Raw genomic sequence first — 17026 nt, 5'->3', positions numbered from 1 at the left:
CGTATGTATTCATTTGTTCCCTCATTAATTTAGCCTTTAAACGTCCACTGACTGCTACTAAGTCCCAACTAACCTTCCTGGATGAAAAGGTGAAGAAAAAGAATTCCTACCCTCAAAGAGCTACAACGCAGGGAAGGGAAGAACACCCATCAGTAGATGGTTATAAGATGGGTGAGGTATAGGCTACAAATGGGTTTTTATGTAATGGGTACATAGCATAAAGAAGGAAGTTTCTACTGCATTTGAGGACACCAGGGAGGGATTTATAAGAGAACATAAGAGCTGAGTCTTGAAGGATGTGTAGAAAGGGAAATGACTTTGGGCCTATTGAAATGCTTGGAATATAAGACATTTAAAGCAGCAAGAACACAAATACAGAGGCAGGAGGTATATGGGTTCCTGGAGTTTAGGGTAGGGCTCTCTGTAGGTGGAGGGAGAACTGGAGAGGCAGCCAGGGTCTGCGTGCAGATGGATTGGGGTACTCCCAGCAGTGTGGGCTTGACTCTGAACACTGGAGCGCTAGAGGAGGGTTTTGAGCAGGTGAATGAGTGATCCATGCTGTTGGCTTGTAGAATGGTCACCTTAGGGTCCAGGTGGAGAGTTGGTGAGGGCATGAGCAAGGGCAGCTGCTGGGTGAGTGGAGAAGAAGGAATGGGTCTTAGAGATGTTCAAGGGTGGAGCAAGCAGAACACAGTAACTAAATAAATGTGGGCCAAGCATAGAAAAGAGATGCATAAGAAAAGTGAAGGCTGGTACCATTCACTGCTTGGGACATGTGCTTTTATTTCTTTATGAGTAATAATGATCTAGATACAATTATAGGCCGAAGAATTCTTTGAAATAATGTTTATTTATTTTGAGAGAGATAGAGAGCACAAGTGGGGAAAGGGAAGAGGGAGAGATAGAAAGATAGGCAGATAAATACTTAGATGAATAGATAGATTGACAGAGAGATAGATGAAAGAGAGATATATGATAGATAGATGATAGAGAGAGATAGAGAGATAGATAAATACATAGATAGATTGATAGAGAGATAGAGAGATAGATGATAGAGAGATGATAGACAAGTAGATGATAGATAGAGAGATAGATACATAGATAGATAGATCAATTGATAGATGCATAGAGAGATAGGTAGAGATAGATAGATGATAGATAGATGATAGAAAGAGAATGATACATAGATAGATAGATAGATAGATAGATAGATAGATAGATAGATAGATAGATAGAGAGACAGAGAATCCCAAGCAGGCTCTATGCTGTCAGTGCAGGGTCCCAAGTGGGACTCAGTCTCATGACCCTGGGATCATGACCTGAGCCAAATTCAATAGTCCAATGCTCCAATGATTGAGCTACCCAGATGCCCCTGAATAATTTTTTTTTCTAAAAGTACTCATTGAGTTGAATAAAATCATTCCTTTGAAAACTTTTTTATTTGGATTTTGTTTTGCATGTATTGTATTTGGCATATTTAAATGCTTTGGTGTTAAGGATATGTTTCAACAATCCTTTTGACCAAGTCAGTCTCTCTAAATTAATGGTTTTTTTGACCCAGGTTCCTCAGTCTTTTTTAAAAAAAATTGTTTAATTTTTTAATTCAAACAAAGTTAGTGAACATATAATGTAATAATGATTTCAGGAATAGAATTTAGTGGTTTGTCACGTACATATAATACCTAGGGGTCATTCCAGCAAGTGCCCTCCTCAATGCCCATTGCCCATTTGGCCCATCCCCAGACCCAAAACCCCTCTAGCAACCCCCAGTTTGTTCTCTAAGAGTCTCTTATGGCTTACCTCCTTCTCTGTTTTTGTCTTATTTTTGCTTCCCTTTCTCTATGTTCATCTGCTTTGCTTCTTAAATTCCACATATGAGTGAAATCCTATAGTTGTCTTTCTCTGACTAACTTACTTTGCTTAGCATAATACCCTTTAGTTCCATCCACATTGTTGCAAATGGAAAGATTTCATTCTTTTTTTTATCACTGAGTAATATTCCATTATATATATCTCACATCTTTATCCATTTGTCAGCCAGTGGACTTTTGAGCTCTTCCCATACTTTGGCTATTGTCAATAGTGTTGCTATCAACATTGGGCTGCATATAACCCCTTCAAATCAGCATTTTTGTATCCTTTGGATAAATACCTAGTAGTGCAATTGCTGGGTTGTAGGGTGGCTCTATTTTTCATTTTTTGAAGACAGGTTCCTCAGTCTTAAGGCCCCAGGGCCTCCACTGGGAACAAGCAAGGCCTGAGCAGGCTGAGCTCTGGGGCAGCCCTGGGCTGTGTCAACCACAGCACCTCTACCCTTATTTGTTCTAACACGGGGCTTACCCTGTGAATTTCAGAAAGGGCTCTGGAGCCTTATTATCTCTGAAATCACCTATCCCAACGTCAGGAACGCATGCGGTGTGTTTTCTTACGTGGAAGTGTTTGACTGCAGTTCTCTGTTACAGGGTGTTTCTTTGTGTGGTTTGGTTTCTTTCTGTGTTTTGTTTGTGTTTTTCTTGGAAAATGCAGATCATGTCAGGGAACACATTCATAAATCTGGTATGTTGTGCCTGATGGTTTTTAATTGCAGTTCAGATCATTTTAATCACCATGTATATCTGTTTCTTGATAAACAGACATTTCACCCATGATGGTCCATATTTCTTTTAACAGTGAAATTCGAGGAAACCACCTGCACCTGAAGCCGGCACCGGCCATTCTGGCCTCTGCCATCCATCTCCATGAGGTGAAGAGCGAAAGCTAGCCACAAGTCAGCTGAAAATTAACACAAGCTGTTACGTTGAGTTTTCCAAATATTTTCCAACTCCCATTGTGTGTTTTTGTGTTTTGTACTCAGAAACCCCTGCCAAACCTCCCCCAATGGCATCCCTTCCTGGGTCTCTAAATTATTTGGATAGCAAACAAAACTTCTCATAGGTCATTCATCTTAAGGAGATATACTTGTTAAATATGAGATGACTAGTATACATATGAATATGTATTTTTTTTACTGCTTTTGGATTCACAAATTTACTTTTTTAGAATTAAGAACTTTGCTAACTACATTTTTAGTCTTCTGATTTTGTATCCTTAGGATAGTGTTCAGATACTCAAAGTGTATCTAAAATGAAACTCATGCCCCTGTGGAGTCAGTAGGTATAGATGTTGAGGGAAGGTTGGTAGAACAAGATAGGACAGAAAGTTGGATAATCTTAAATAGAAAGTACAAACATATATACATTCCTGATATATGTTTATGTTTGTTTATGTATGCATATTTTCTGTTGTATGCTGTTTTTCTATACATATATTCCAACTATACACATATACACACATATGTACACATATATACATATCCATATATGTATATGTATAGCCTGTCTTTATTTCCTTCTTCCTTTCTTTTATCCTCTCTCTCTCTCCCTCTCTCCCTATTCCTTCTTCTTCCTTCCTTCCTTCCTTTCTTCCTTCCTCCTTCCCTCCCTCCCTCTCTCTCTCTCTCCCCTATCCTTCCTTCCTTCCTTCCTTCCTTCCTTCCTTCCTTCCTTCCTTCCTTCCTTCCTTCCTTCCTTCCTTCCTTCTTCCCTCTCTCTCTCCCCCTTCCTTCTTTCTTTCTTTCTTTCTTTCTTTCTTTCTTTCTTTCTTTCTTTCTTTCTTCCTTCCTTTCTTTCTTTCTTTCCTTCCTTCCTTCCTTCCTTCCTTCCTTCCTTCCTTCCTTCCTTCCTTCCCATGGACAGACTATTCCTGGGAAAAGTGCTCTGCTTCTACACTTTTATTAAATACCACAAATTTTCAGTATTCCTTTTTCTCCATGTCACAATCACTAAATTCTCTAGAAAATAGCAAGATAGCTTTTCTTTTTTCTACCTACATTTATGAGCACTGTATTAAAATTGATCACAATAAATCATGTGTGTTAACTACTAATCTCATTTTTCTTCCTTTCATTACTGTTGCCAAACGGAACAGCAAAGATACTGTGCTTCGTGCCCCAGGGAAACCGAGAACAGAGGTTGTCCATCTTTGCCAAGGAGATTGATGTCTTAGTCACTATCACTGTGGGACACGCGGGAAGAGCTGCCGCTCTCCTGCCCCGCCCCTCATTCCTGATTATCAGCTCAGCGGTGGTTGTGATCGCCTCCCTTTCATTATGACAGCAAGGGGATGGTAAGCTTTCCTAACTCCTTTTTCAAAACACCCTTGAAGAAAGACAATGAGGTGTCAGAAAATAATAGATTCACATTATAATTTATCCACAAACCTCTTAAATGTCCTTGGAAAATGCTATTGTGTTTGACTCAGTTTCCTTCTGGCTTGCAGATGCTAGGAGTTATACGCACCTGAGCAAATCTGATGCCTAGATGTCTTTGATACCTAGAATGGTCAACATAATAGCAAGATCTTTTCCATAGTGTGTCTTTCATATTTCATATTGTTTCACTAAGGTTCAAAACATCTAATAAAACCCACTAACTGCATAATTTAATGTTAGCCCTTAGTTTCGCAACAAGCCATTCTATCCTGCAGCAAACAAAACAAAACAAAACAAAACAAAACAAAAAAAGGTGGGGGGAGGAGAGGATGGGAAGATGTTGTTCTAAATGTTAGTTAGGCAGTTGACTCATTATTATTTAACATCTTTATTCCATATTTTCTTTGTTGATTTTTAAACTTAAAATCTGTTTTGTGATATAAACATTATGAAAAGATTCGGAGAGGGAAAGAAAAAACCATCTCTGCATACACTACTCCAAATATGTTAAATCCCTTTGGTATGCCCAGATAAAATCCATTGTAGTTTGTGTGTGGGATCTTGATTATGTAGCTATGAATTATTTAAACAAAATTTATGCAACATAAAGAACAATTGTCTAAAATAAGAATCATTGTTTTCTTCCTTTTGAGTTGTAAATTAATTGGTGCTGCAGTCCTGGAAGAATATTTAATGCCTAAAAGCCTAGTTTTCTGCCTTGCTTTTTGGTTAGAATGTTAGCTCCAAAGGGTAGACCAGTTAGTGAGTTTCCCCACATTCAATCTGTTGTTCTTGGAAACGGGGTCACATGTGACAAAACTGTGATCCCACACACCACAAACTTTAGGTTGGCCTTTACGACATTTGGGGTGACTCTTGTGTCAACAAATGTCTAAAATTACAGCATCTAATTGATCACTTTTTCACCAGGGAACCTGGGGACCTGTAAGGGAAAGTAGCTCCAGGCTCTGAAAGCTGTGGGGGGTGGGGGGGTGGGGGAGTTTGTTTCCGCTGTTTTTTTCTTTCTTTTTTCTTTTTTTTGGGGGGGGGTCTTGCTTAGCTCTTTGCTAATACTATATATATTTTGCTTTTCCCTTCTAAAATAACTCATTATATATGTGAGCTAATTAACAGGCCATTTGACTTATTTACTGTTTCTCGAAAAGATTTGTGGGGTGGAATGAACATGAACATAGAGTAATATTTGTCTGTCTTTGTCTCTCTGTCTCTCTGAAGGGCTTGAAGCATCCATTTATTAGTGATAAGTATTAAATCCTACATTTGTGTTTAAAAGGAAAACTTAAAAAATATACAGTGGAGGAAGTTTGATGTGGTGACAGCTTAAGATGAAAAAAGATTCCCTCTAGACTAGAGCTGGGTTAAATGCCATCAGATGTGAATGAGCCATTTATGGGGCGGCTCCTGCTATCCGTTTTGCAGGGCTGGCTCAGGGGGCACCGAGGGAAGCATCATCCTCCAGTTGCGGGGCAATCCCTGTGGACTCTGCAGGCTTTCTGACAACTGTCTTTGCTTGTAGGCCCTACAGGTCAAATGAGATTTGCCCCAAACTTAGAAAACCCATTGAAGAATCACCAAGATAACTGGACCTCAAAATAGGGCACTTGGGTGATGAAAAAGAAGCCAGGAAGGCTGTAATTTAGGATGGTGCATACCTGCTCTTGTAAGGATTTGGAAGGTACTATGAGAAAGGGGTTATGTGTCATCACCGTGGCATCAGTGAGCAGAATTCTGGCTAGCAGGTAGAGTTTTTGAAAAGTATATTTCAGCTTAAGGAAAGGAAGCCCTGTCTCAAGGTCCAAGCTCTCTGAAGTGGGGGTGCTATAGGACCCCATGAATCTCCTTCTCTGTGGTGAGCAGAGAGCGGGTAGTGACTCCCTTTGAGGGTCTGCAGTAGGGATTGGACTGGGTGGTCTCTCAGCATGAAGATGGTGTGAGTGTTGGGAAACACCAATTCTCTGCATCTCTAAATATGTAAAGGTTCATCTACAATAGGTGCTTTATAAAAACAAAGCGAAAATGTACATGAGGAAGGCATCAGCTAAGTTCTGGGATTCTGGAATGAAGTCAGCTGGGTTTACTATTTATGAGACCATGTACTTCTCAATTTTCACATGTATAACATGTGGGGTAGTAGAATGCGTCTCATAGCGTTGTCGTAAGGATTAAACAAGGACGCATGTAAAGCTGTTAGACCAGGGGCTGCCACAGGAAACTCTCTCTCTTGGTTAGCTGCTTTTATTATCACCTGGGCACTTGCATATACTGAGTTAACCCTGCATTGTAACCGAATTCAAGGAACCACCAATTCAGATTGTGGAGTGCTGGTGAATGAAAGTCTGCTAAGAAGGCTGGTCCAAGTTAATCCTCAGTAGTCTGTGAGACTGAATACAGACTGACTATCCAGAGAATTTTTTTCTGCCCTACGTCGACAACGATTTTTCTGACTAAACAAATACCAAAATGCATGATACTCTTGCTCAGTTAATTGCTTTCACAATGAGCCAATAAACAGTTTAGTTAACATTTCTAGGTCCCATTAAAACATCAAGGTTTCCAGTTTTCTCATCCTGGCTAAACTCCTAATTATTATTCCAGTAACAAAACTGGAAGCTGTTCAGGAAATCAGTGTGAAATAACTTTGAATTTTAACATAAATAAATGAATAGTGCTTACTTGTAGAGGCAAGGGTATGTTTAGTGTGAGCATATGCTGCAAGCATGATCCAGTAGAGGGAGAAAGGGACATTCTGAGTCAATGGAGAAACAATAGCCTGGGTAATAGGTTATTAACTCTGCACCATTTGCCCACTCCCTTACTAATGTTTAACAAGACTTTATTGATCACAAAAGCCTTGATGTGTTCATGGGAACAGGAGATTACATTGTGGGCACCAGACCAATCCTTGTATACAACATCTGCAAGCCAAAGATCTCATTAATAATTGATTTTAGGGGCATTGTACAAGCCCATATGGGCCTGTCTTTTGCCAGCATGCTTCATCATAATGTACAGTTTGATTTATGAATAATTATAGAATATTAATTCTGGAAGAGACCACAGATTGGAAGTTGGAGGACCTAATCAGTGTCATAGCCAGTCAGGTTTTCTGACTCTTTGTTCAAGGCTTTATACACTCGAAGTGTGTTGAATCTTTCACCATCAGAATCTGAACCTTGCATGTAGATATAAAACCCAACATCTCAGTAATAAAAAACATGTCTCTAAGCAGCTTACTACAGGTGACCTTTAGATATTCTTGACTGTATCTTCTGTGAAGCCTCCCCATGAGGCTGAATCTCTATGGCAGAGACCATGAAGACTGAGTTCAGAAGTTGTTTAATGAGACCTGCAGAGTCCCTGTTAAGTATGCAAACATCTCAGATACCCCAATTCACAGAACTTTCTCCAAAATCACATAGCAGCCTCTCCTGGAAACTGGTTTTACTACTCATTAATACCCAGCACATCAGGTGGAATTAGTAGATCATGGTTCATCCAAATAAATGGCTTACCATGCCTCTAATAACCTGCCCATTTACCTACAGAGAAGGCTACAAGGTAAGTCCCAAGGTTGGCAGGCTCTCCTAGCTCTATCTTCCAGCATCCGGTATCTGATTTCTAACCTCTCATCTTGAATGTTTAAGGATCACATTTCTTCCTTGGCCATTTCAATTGCTGCTTTGCATGGACTGCCTTCTTGGTGTTTTCGTTGGCCCTGATCTTCCTCGGCTCTATGATTTATGGGTTAGCACCAAGTCATTCCTGGCCCTACATGGCCTGTGTCTGGCAATCTGAACTCTCACTTATCTAGGAAGGGAGTTTAGACATTCAATGCCTGAATCACCAGTTGTGTGAATTTATCACAATTTACCACCTGGGGCTGTGGATGCTGCTGGAGCATTCCTTGCCTGGGATAGACCTCCAACCCTGGCTGGTTCTGTACATAGCTGAGTACTCTAAGCTCAGAGGAACCCAAAGAGTGTGGTCCCCACCTTCCTGTGAGGGGGACGCCATGGCTCAACTTGGCAAGAGATGGCCAACAATACCAGTCACAGGCTCCATCAGCGGTACATAGATGCACTACCACAGCATGAAGCCCTGAAATAAAGATAGAATGCAAACCGGGACCACAAGTAAAGCCCTGGGAAGATCCTCTGAAAGCTTTGGAGAGAGTGGCCCAATGCCTTAATCTTCGTAGCTTTTCCAAACATGAGAACATGATGACTCCTGTTCCTTGACCCCCTTTTCCCCTTTGGCGTGTTGATTCCCTGCTCCTTCTCCTCTCACAGGGGGGTTTCTTACTGGCTGTCAGTGCTCACAGCCTTCTGACACCTGCAGTAGGGACCCATTGTTATGCTGGATGGCCAGTCTCTGCTTGGTAAGGGACCCTTTTTCATTGCTTAGCTCTTGGAGGTTCTCACTCTTCCTTGGCTCCTGCCCTGGTCAGAAACCAGTCTTTAGTCTCAGGGGGAGGTGTGTTCCATTGCAGTGAAATAATAGACTTGGGCGGCATCATTGACCAAGGTCTGGTCAGACAATTCCTGTCTGTTCATAGGCATGGACCCCATTACCTTCTGCTTGAGGAAGCCAGTGGGCTATGGGAAGACTTTGCTGCAGAGTTTAATCACAAGCTGCCCATGCTTCTGTCTGATCCCTCCAGTGACCCAGCTGTCTTGTGGAGAACCATATCCCTGCTCTCTGCCATCAGTGATGCTTCTGTCTCCAGGCAACTTCCACCCTCACTGAAACCATCACGCCAAGGAGCCCAGTCAAACAGGCTTCTTATTAAAAGGAATTATCCATTGTAGCAGGAGAAAAACTGACCTGATGTCCCAAGTGCTATTATGAAATGACACTAGTACTATAACAGATTTTTTCTGCTAGGTGGATATACTCTCTGAGTCTGATATTGATGCCTTCCACAAATATGTGGGTACCAGCTCATAGAAGGGGTTCATCATGCACTCCATCTTGTGAGGTGGCTTGACTTTGAGTGTCTTAAATGCCTAATGCTTGGCCGATAACTTCCTGGTCTGAAGGGTGATGATGTACTTCAGAACTCCTTCCTAGCATGTCACACACTTCGTTCACATAGTCTCTATTAGCAGTTGCAGGGGCTGGCAAACTTTTCCTATAAAAAGCCAGATAATAGATATCTTAGGCTTTATGGGCCATGCTTTCTCTCTTGCAATTACTCAGTTCGAGGTTGTAGAACAAAAGCAGCCATAGAGAATATGTAAATGGTGGGTGTGGCTGTGTTCCTATGAAATTTATTTACAGAATCGGGCGGTGAGCCATAGTTTGCAGATAGTTGAGATATTACAATCCCTTTCCAGGCTGTCCCTGAGAAATGTGCCAGTCAAAGCCGACTGAGTAGAATTTGGGGGCCATATTTTGTATAGTTAAGCAGGCCATATAATGGCAGACAGGCAGAGTGTCAGCTGTTCTAGAATACCCATTCCTGCCTTGGCTGGTCAAAGACATCTAATACTCTCTGGAATTCATCCCTTTCTCTTAGTCATTCTACCCCTTTTTCTTAGTCCATTTCAATACCAATTCCTCTGGGAAGCCCTTACTGATTTAGACTCTAAGCCAGACCAACTCTTTTTCCTATGTATCACCTGTTAGATCAATGAGAATGGGACATTGGTCATTGTGTAACAACACAGGGCCAGGTTCATGGTAGATGTCCATTTGGGTTTTGATTTCTTTTTTGACAGTTGTCCAGTTGAACTCATTTGCCACATGTGCTTCTCACAAAAGACAGTCCCAATGAATGTGAATTATTCTACTTAGTAGTGACACATACCTTGTCACAGCTGCCCTTAAGGTATGGGGCCACTGCCTTGTAATGTGCTATCTCTAGGGCTCTCAACAGACACGGAATCTCACTGTACTCAGTCCCAACTTCTTTTTGGAATGCTTAGAGTTTTCATTTCTTATTTGTTAGGCAGTGAAAACCACAGAGCAGACACCCTCTCTTGGAAGGCCAAGTATGGAGAAGAAATTCTACAGCTGAGGCTTCCGTGGTCTGGCTCTATTTACAACTGACAGAGGTGAGCCAACATGGCCACAGGCCGGCGTCTACATACTCTGGGCTTCAGACCTCTGAGGCAGCTCTACGAGGGGCAGAGTGCCAAGGGAGCTGGTTCTAGTAGAGTGGGAAGCTGGGAGGCAGCCTGGCTGCTGGGTAGTCTCACCTCCCTGCGGTCCACTTGACTACTACTTTTTGGAGAGGAGAATTTAGAAATGACACACCGAAATCTACAAGTTGACTCTTGAGCTGGGCCAAGGAGGAGCTGGGTAAGTCCAGTTATTCTTTGTGGTCTGGCAGCTTCGAAATCATGACAGTCTATTTTGTTCCCTTTCCCTTTGGGTGTTCACTTGATGAATGGAATTTCAGCCTCAACATAAAATACTATGGTAACAGCGTTGGCCAATGTACTTTATCATATGATTTTTAGCTTTTAGCTCTATGTGAAATGTCTGGCATTCATTTGGAGAGAAATGTCAGCACAGACACATATCTCTTATTATCTATTGCAAAACCATGGAAAATGGAGTAGAGTTTTGTAAGACCTGACACTTCAATGAGCGTAGTTACAAAGAGAAACCATAGCAGGTTGAATCAAGATTTTAGTAGGTAGATTGACTATTTGTGTAAGCAAAGCAGAAATAGAAAACCTGGCCCACATTCAGAAACAAAGTTCTTGAAAAGAAATGACCTATTAATTACCAGGCTAGAACTGGTCGCTCGGGCACATGAGTGGTTCAGTTGGTGAAGTATCGACTCTTGATTTCAGCTCAAGTCACGATCTCATGGTTAAGGTTGTGTTAGCTCCGCATTGGGCTGTGTGCTGATAGCGCTGAGCCTGCTTGGGATCCTCTCTCCCTCTCTGCCTCTCCCCCATGCACGCATGTTTCTCTCTAAAAATAATTAAACTTTGAAACAAAAATTCCATCTCCTTAGAATTGATTGCCACTGTTGTCTTTTAACAACACTTACTAGCAAGCTATCTTTTCCTCTGACACCAATGGGACTGATGTCTGCACAAAACAATGAGAAATAGACTTTTCTAGAAATCTTTACACAGCTGTGCTTTTCTGATGCTTAAGATGACCTCTCTTGCTCCTTTATTCTTCAGCACATGGTGGCTTACTTTTGCCTTTTTCTCCTTTATCACATCTTTTAGTCTGAAATGTTTCTATTTCTCTTATGAGTGGTTTTGAATAGAATGCCTATCAAATTATTTTTTCATTTGTAAAGCCAGCACATCTTGAATAAGTCTGATATGATTAGAAGAGACCATTTTGAATATTTAAATTACTTTCAGAGGATTTATTCAAGAACTAAATTGAAGGAAAAAAACCTTAGAAATTTTCTAATTTAAAATTATTTTATTTTTCTAATAAGTATTTCATGCTCTTGATTAGTTCTTTATTATAAAGAAATGGACTGAGATTCAACAGGTCGAGTTTTTGCTCTAATATTGACAAATAATTTACATCCAGGGCCTCAGTAGCACCAGCTCTGAAATGAGGGGGCCATTTTAGTAAGAAAACAGCTTCAAAATGGCTGCAATAAGTAAAGTACTTCGTTTCCTGGAGAACTCAAAACAGCCTTTTTTTGGGGGGGGCGGTGGGAAGCATATAATGTGATAGTATCTCATTGCACATGAAGTGCCCGTTCCTGAGGATAGCATCTAAGCATCTTTGTGTTCTAATTCTTTAGTTTGCCATATCACTTCCCATTTGTCCTCTTGGGCTCTCTTTTTGTGAATATAGTAGACTTTTTGCTGACCCTGTATCACACCATGTACTTTCCTGACTCTGCACTTTTGCTCTTGCTCTTCCCCCTGCTAGCCTCAGCAGCATGATTTCTCCTTTCCCTTTAAGCCTACTAACAATAAGCATTTATCATACAGACCAATTATTTGTTGATGTGTTTTGTTTTTCACCTCCAAAGTTAGGGTCCTGAAGGCAAGGGACACGTCTGGTCTCTGGAATATGTTACAAGATGGATAAATGGTTGACAGCATGAAAGACAAAAGAATAGATGTACCTGACTGAAACTACTCCACGTGCTTATTCACAGAGCTGTCCTGGGAAATACCTAGAATTATTTCAGTCCTCCGCTCTACCAGCTGAGCTATCGAAGGGACTAGAATTATTTCAAAGGCAACAAAAATGTCCTTATCTGTCAGTAGGAGGGAAAAGCAAGTGTTCTATTGGCACACCTGAATGACATGCTTAACCTTCAGCACAAAGGAGGATATTTCTCTGATTAAAAAACATCAGTAGGCAGAAGGTCTGATACTCAAAGGACGTCAGCCACCACAGTATGGTTCCTGAGGCAGAGGATTCCAGATGCCTGTTGGAAGTTTGGCACAAGAAGTCTGAAAAATGCAAATGGAAATGGGGATTGTAGGAGAGTGTCCCCATGAGAAATTCTAGGGCTCGGCAAAATCTAGGGAAGGAAAAATGTGCAGAAGTATTGCCTTGGGCAGTCAGGGAGAGCAGAAATGGGTGAGTGGGTGAGATCTTGTCAGTGAGGGTTGAGTCACAACTCCTCTAGGTGACTATGTTAAGTGGCCACTAGATGACGCTGTTTCCTCAGTAGGCTAATGCAACTTGTACCAAGGGGGCCCCAAGCCACAGAGGCCAGAGCGCTCTGGCTTTGGCCTGGGATCCGGTTCCAGTCTCCTCACTAGGAGGCCTGGAGGACAGGGACCTCTGGGTTTTCCTGGGACTCTTCACTTGTAAAACCAATCCATGACTGGGTGATTCCAGAACCCTCTTCAATTACTTTCTGGATTAAGTTTTTTATTTTTTAAATTCCAACTTTAGAGATGTCCTCTACGTAGACATACCCTTTTTACAAAAATATTAATTTTTATTTCACCAAATAGGATTTAGATAATCGCACGCCGTATCAAATGTGCAATGGCACACTTTATATATTGGTATACTTTCTGAACAACAATCTCATGTTAAATCTCACTTTTGCCCTCAAAGAATTGTAGAGCTACAGAGAATCTTAGAAGCTGTACTTTTCCTATTTAATATCTAAGCATATGCTTCTTGGGGGGTGGGGAGGGGGAACCTTACTTTTTTCTGTTTTCACTCCTTTATAGAGACTACAGTTCTAGAACTACGAACTTACCCTCCAGCTCATCTTGCACTGCATTTTCTTATGCAGCTATTATATATGACACATGAATTCTGAAAGCTCTTTTCAAATGTGCTGCGTCATTGAATAGATGAATGACATGGAACTCCTGGCTATTGTGTTTGAGCTATTTTTCTTGCCTACTCTTGGAACAGGGATCTATAAAGCCATGCTTTGCTCTGTGTTTGCTTCAGATGTTTTCAGTTATGTGGGAATTCAACTCCAAGGCAAGAATATGGTGGGACCAATCCAGAGGAAGTATTCAGCTCCATGTCTCTACCTCCTGCTTACCATTAATGGAGCCCAGATATATATTTTTAAAATTTTTAATGTTTATTTATTTCTGAGAGAGGGACAGAGCTTGGGAGGGGGAGGGGCAGAGAGAGAGAGAGGGAGGCATAAAATCCAAAGCAGACTCCAGGCTCTGAGCTGACAGCACAGAGCCTAATGTGGAACTCGAACTCATGAGCCGTGAGATCATGGCCTGAGACAAAGGCAGATGCTTAACCTACTGAGCCACCCAGGCGCCGCGAGCTCAGATAAAATTAACACACAGAAGGGCTTACTACTCTCCTTGGCAAGTCCTGAAGGTCATTTATCTGCTTTTTCTTATGGTGATTGTAAGAGTGATTCATCCTAAACAAAATAGCACATCCTGAACCTATAAAAGATTGTTAAAACACTCTCCCAAATGAACAAGACCATTGCTGACTATTAGAGAGAATTGGCAAAACTGGGGGAGGAAACATCAAGGTTTGAAACTCACACATTCCAGTCTGTAACTTACAAATATGGGTGATACATATTTTTATCTGAAAAAGATGATGGACTTCAATTTTGTTCTCCCATATTCCTTATATACCTCAATGAGGACAATTTTTAGTAAATATTTAAGTTTTCTTGTTTTAGGAAGAAAGCCAAGAATGGCAGTGACCTCTGAATGCACCAGTGACCCCTAATGACCTCCTAATGACCCAGCAAGTAGTCTTAGTAGATCAGTTCAGCCGCAGTGTTCACAGTTAACAAGATTTCATTAGGGCGGAAAAAAATGTGCCTTTGCTTCCAAACATGAGTTGAGCTCTGATAGGGCCTCAGCAGGGAACAGATTTCCCTTTTTTATCTTTCTGCTTCCCTGGTGTGTAATCTTGCCTTTTGAAATAGTGGCAATCAGAACAAATTACCTCAAGAGTGGGGAATGAAAAGATTTCACAGTCATTCTGGGTATTTTTTAGTTTTCTTTAACAATTGATACCTTCTCTTAGTAATTGAAAATGATCCAAGAAATCCATACGTACGAATTTGGCAAATGCTTTTCTAAGTGTGTGAGCTAGAGGGAACAAACACTTCAGGTGACAGGATTGTTTCTGCCAGTGAGCAAAGGGCTCTGGAAAACCAGAGGCCTGCCTCCGTGCCTGGTTCTTTCCCTCCATAGGGACAGAGAGGCTTTGGGACAAGGACTTCTATGATGGGGAGGGAGTCAGAGCTACTAAGGTTTTGTGGCTGGTCTTTGGCTCACATTTCAGATACAAAGTTTAGTGTGGTTACTGTGTTCTTTGTAGTCTTAAGAAAAGATAAAGACCAGAGATGATCAGAAGCCACCCTTGATTCTTGGTCAGTGCCCTGTCCCACCAGGACCTGGGGCACCGTAACAAAGGTGGTTTCATGGCACCTCAGAAACTCTGGGCGCTCTGTGCTGCCCCATTTGTCACACTCTGCCCTCCCGTATGTTGAGAAATGTGTTCATTTCTAGAGGTTCGAGGAGATGGCAGTGTGACCAAGTCAAGTAGGACCAAGAAGAATGTGATCCTCTGAGAGGAGAGATGGCGTAGTCAGGGTGGATGGGGGTTGACATTCCTGGGGAATGCTTGGAGGGAGCACCTGTCACATTAAGTATCATTCCTGAAGGTTTATACCTGATGAGGTGGACATGTGTGGGAATGGGAACAGCCAGCCATATAAACGGTTACCTGCTGGAGAAAGCAACACTGCCTCGGCCTCGCTCAGAAGGCCACAAGTAGGTCTGTGGCAAAGAGGACATGTCCTGCCAAAAAGTCAGGTGGAGACCAGTTAGCATCTCGTGCCTGGCACAGATTACCATTAATTGAGTGAGTAAATGAGCAGAGGTTGGACGGGCCCCGTCTAGGACTTGGGACTTTCTTACCCAAGACATAGGTGCTTGCGGCTGTATCTGCAATGTCTGCAGAGACTTCAAGAAGTGATGAAGGCTGAGCTGTGTGTGGTGATAAGGATTTAAACAAGAAGAAATTTTCAATAACAACTCAGGAAAGTGAGTACCAAATCAGCAATTTCTAATGGGTAAGGACATAAATACCTTGAACTTGAGAGGATGTAACAGCCCTAAATGGAGGTATATATAAAGTGGGAATCAGTGCAGGTCATCCCTACAGATGCATTTAATTAAAGGAAGCATCAGGGAGCTGTGGAGTGCTGGGTCTGGGGCACAGCCCTCAGCCTTAGGGGCAGAGAAACTGGGTGCCCGCCAGCGAGCTCAGTCATTAAGGAGATGGAGTTCAGGCAGCACAGATCAGCCATTGATGTGGACTTCAAGGTCAGAGCAGGACCAATTTTATCAAGGTTACTAGAACAAGTTTAAGATAAGGCCCAATGACCTCTCTTCTCCCTTGGAACAATGCAGAAAGTATATTTACTTCGAGTTACTTTAAAGCTGAAATATTTATGTCTATCTTCTTCTAGTCAAGCCAAATTGTTCATGTATTTGGCCAAAAGCTATTAAAACATCGGTAGAATAGCCAGGGTTCAGAGTGATTTCTAAAATACAGAACAGAGTATAGAAATTATGAAACCATTCCTTAAACATAAAGACTAGGCACATTACCAACTTATGTTCAAACCCAGCATTATAAAAAGGAAGTATAATTGTGAATTTCAACAGCTGCATGTGAACTACATTTTGCACAGATTTGAGAAGCAGCCTATGCAGAAAGAGATTGTGAGTCACGAGCATGTCTGTGTCAGGCTGTGAGGAGCACGTCAATTCCTAAAATTGAATTTGAATGTGTTCATGTCAGAGTCATCTTGAGATGCTTTGGATATGAGTTGTGTTAAAGAGTGGGGCTCAACGTCACTCATCATCAGGGAAACACAAATCAAAACCACACTGAGATACCACCTCACGCCAGTCAGAGTGGCTAAAATGAACAAATCAAGAGACTATAGATGGTGGCGAGGGTGTGGAGAGACAGGCACCCTCCTACACTGTTGGTGGGAATGTAAACTGGTGCAGTTGCTCTGGAAAACAATGTGGAGGTTCCTCAAAAAACTATCCATAGAACTCCCTTATGACCCACAATAGCACTGCTAGGAATTTACCCGAGGGACACAGAAGTGCTGATGCATAGGAGCACATGTACCCCAATGTTCATAGCAGCACTTTCTACAATAGCCAAGTCTTGGAAAGAGCCTAAATGTCCATCACCTGATGAGTGGATCAAGAAGATGTGGTATATATACACAATGGAGTACTACATGGCAATGAGAAAGAATGAAATCTGGCCATTTGTAGGAAAGTGGATGGACCTCGAGGGTGTCATGCTAAGCGAAATAAG

The sequence above is a fragment of the Suricata suricatta genome, chromosome 7 (genome assembly GCF_006229205.1).
Source record: "Suricata suricatta isolate VVHF042 chromosome 7, meerkat_22Aug2017_6uvM2_HiC, whole genome shotgun sequence".
Classification (NCBI taxonomy): Eukaryota; Metazoa; Chordata; class Mammalia; order Carnivora; family Herpestidae; genus Suricata; species Suricata suricatta.
The sequence above is the reverse complement of the archived record's forward strand: the minus strand, read 5'-3'. Positions refer to the sequence as shown.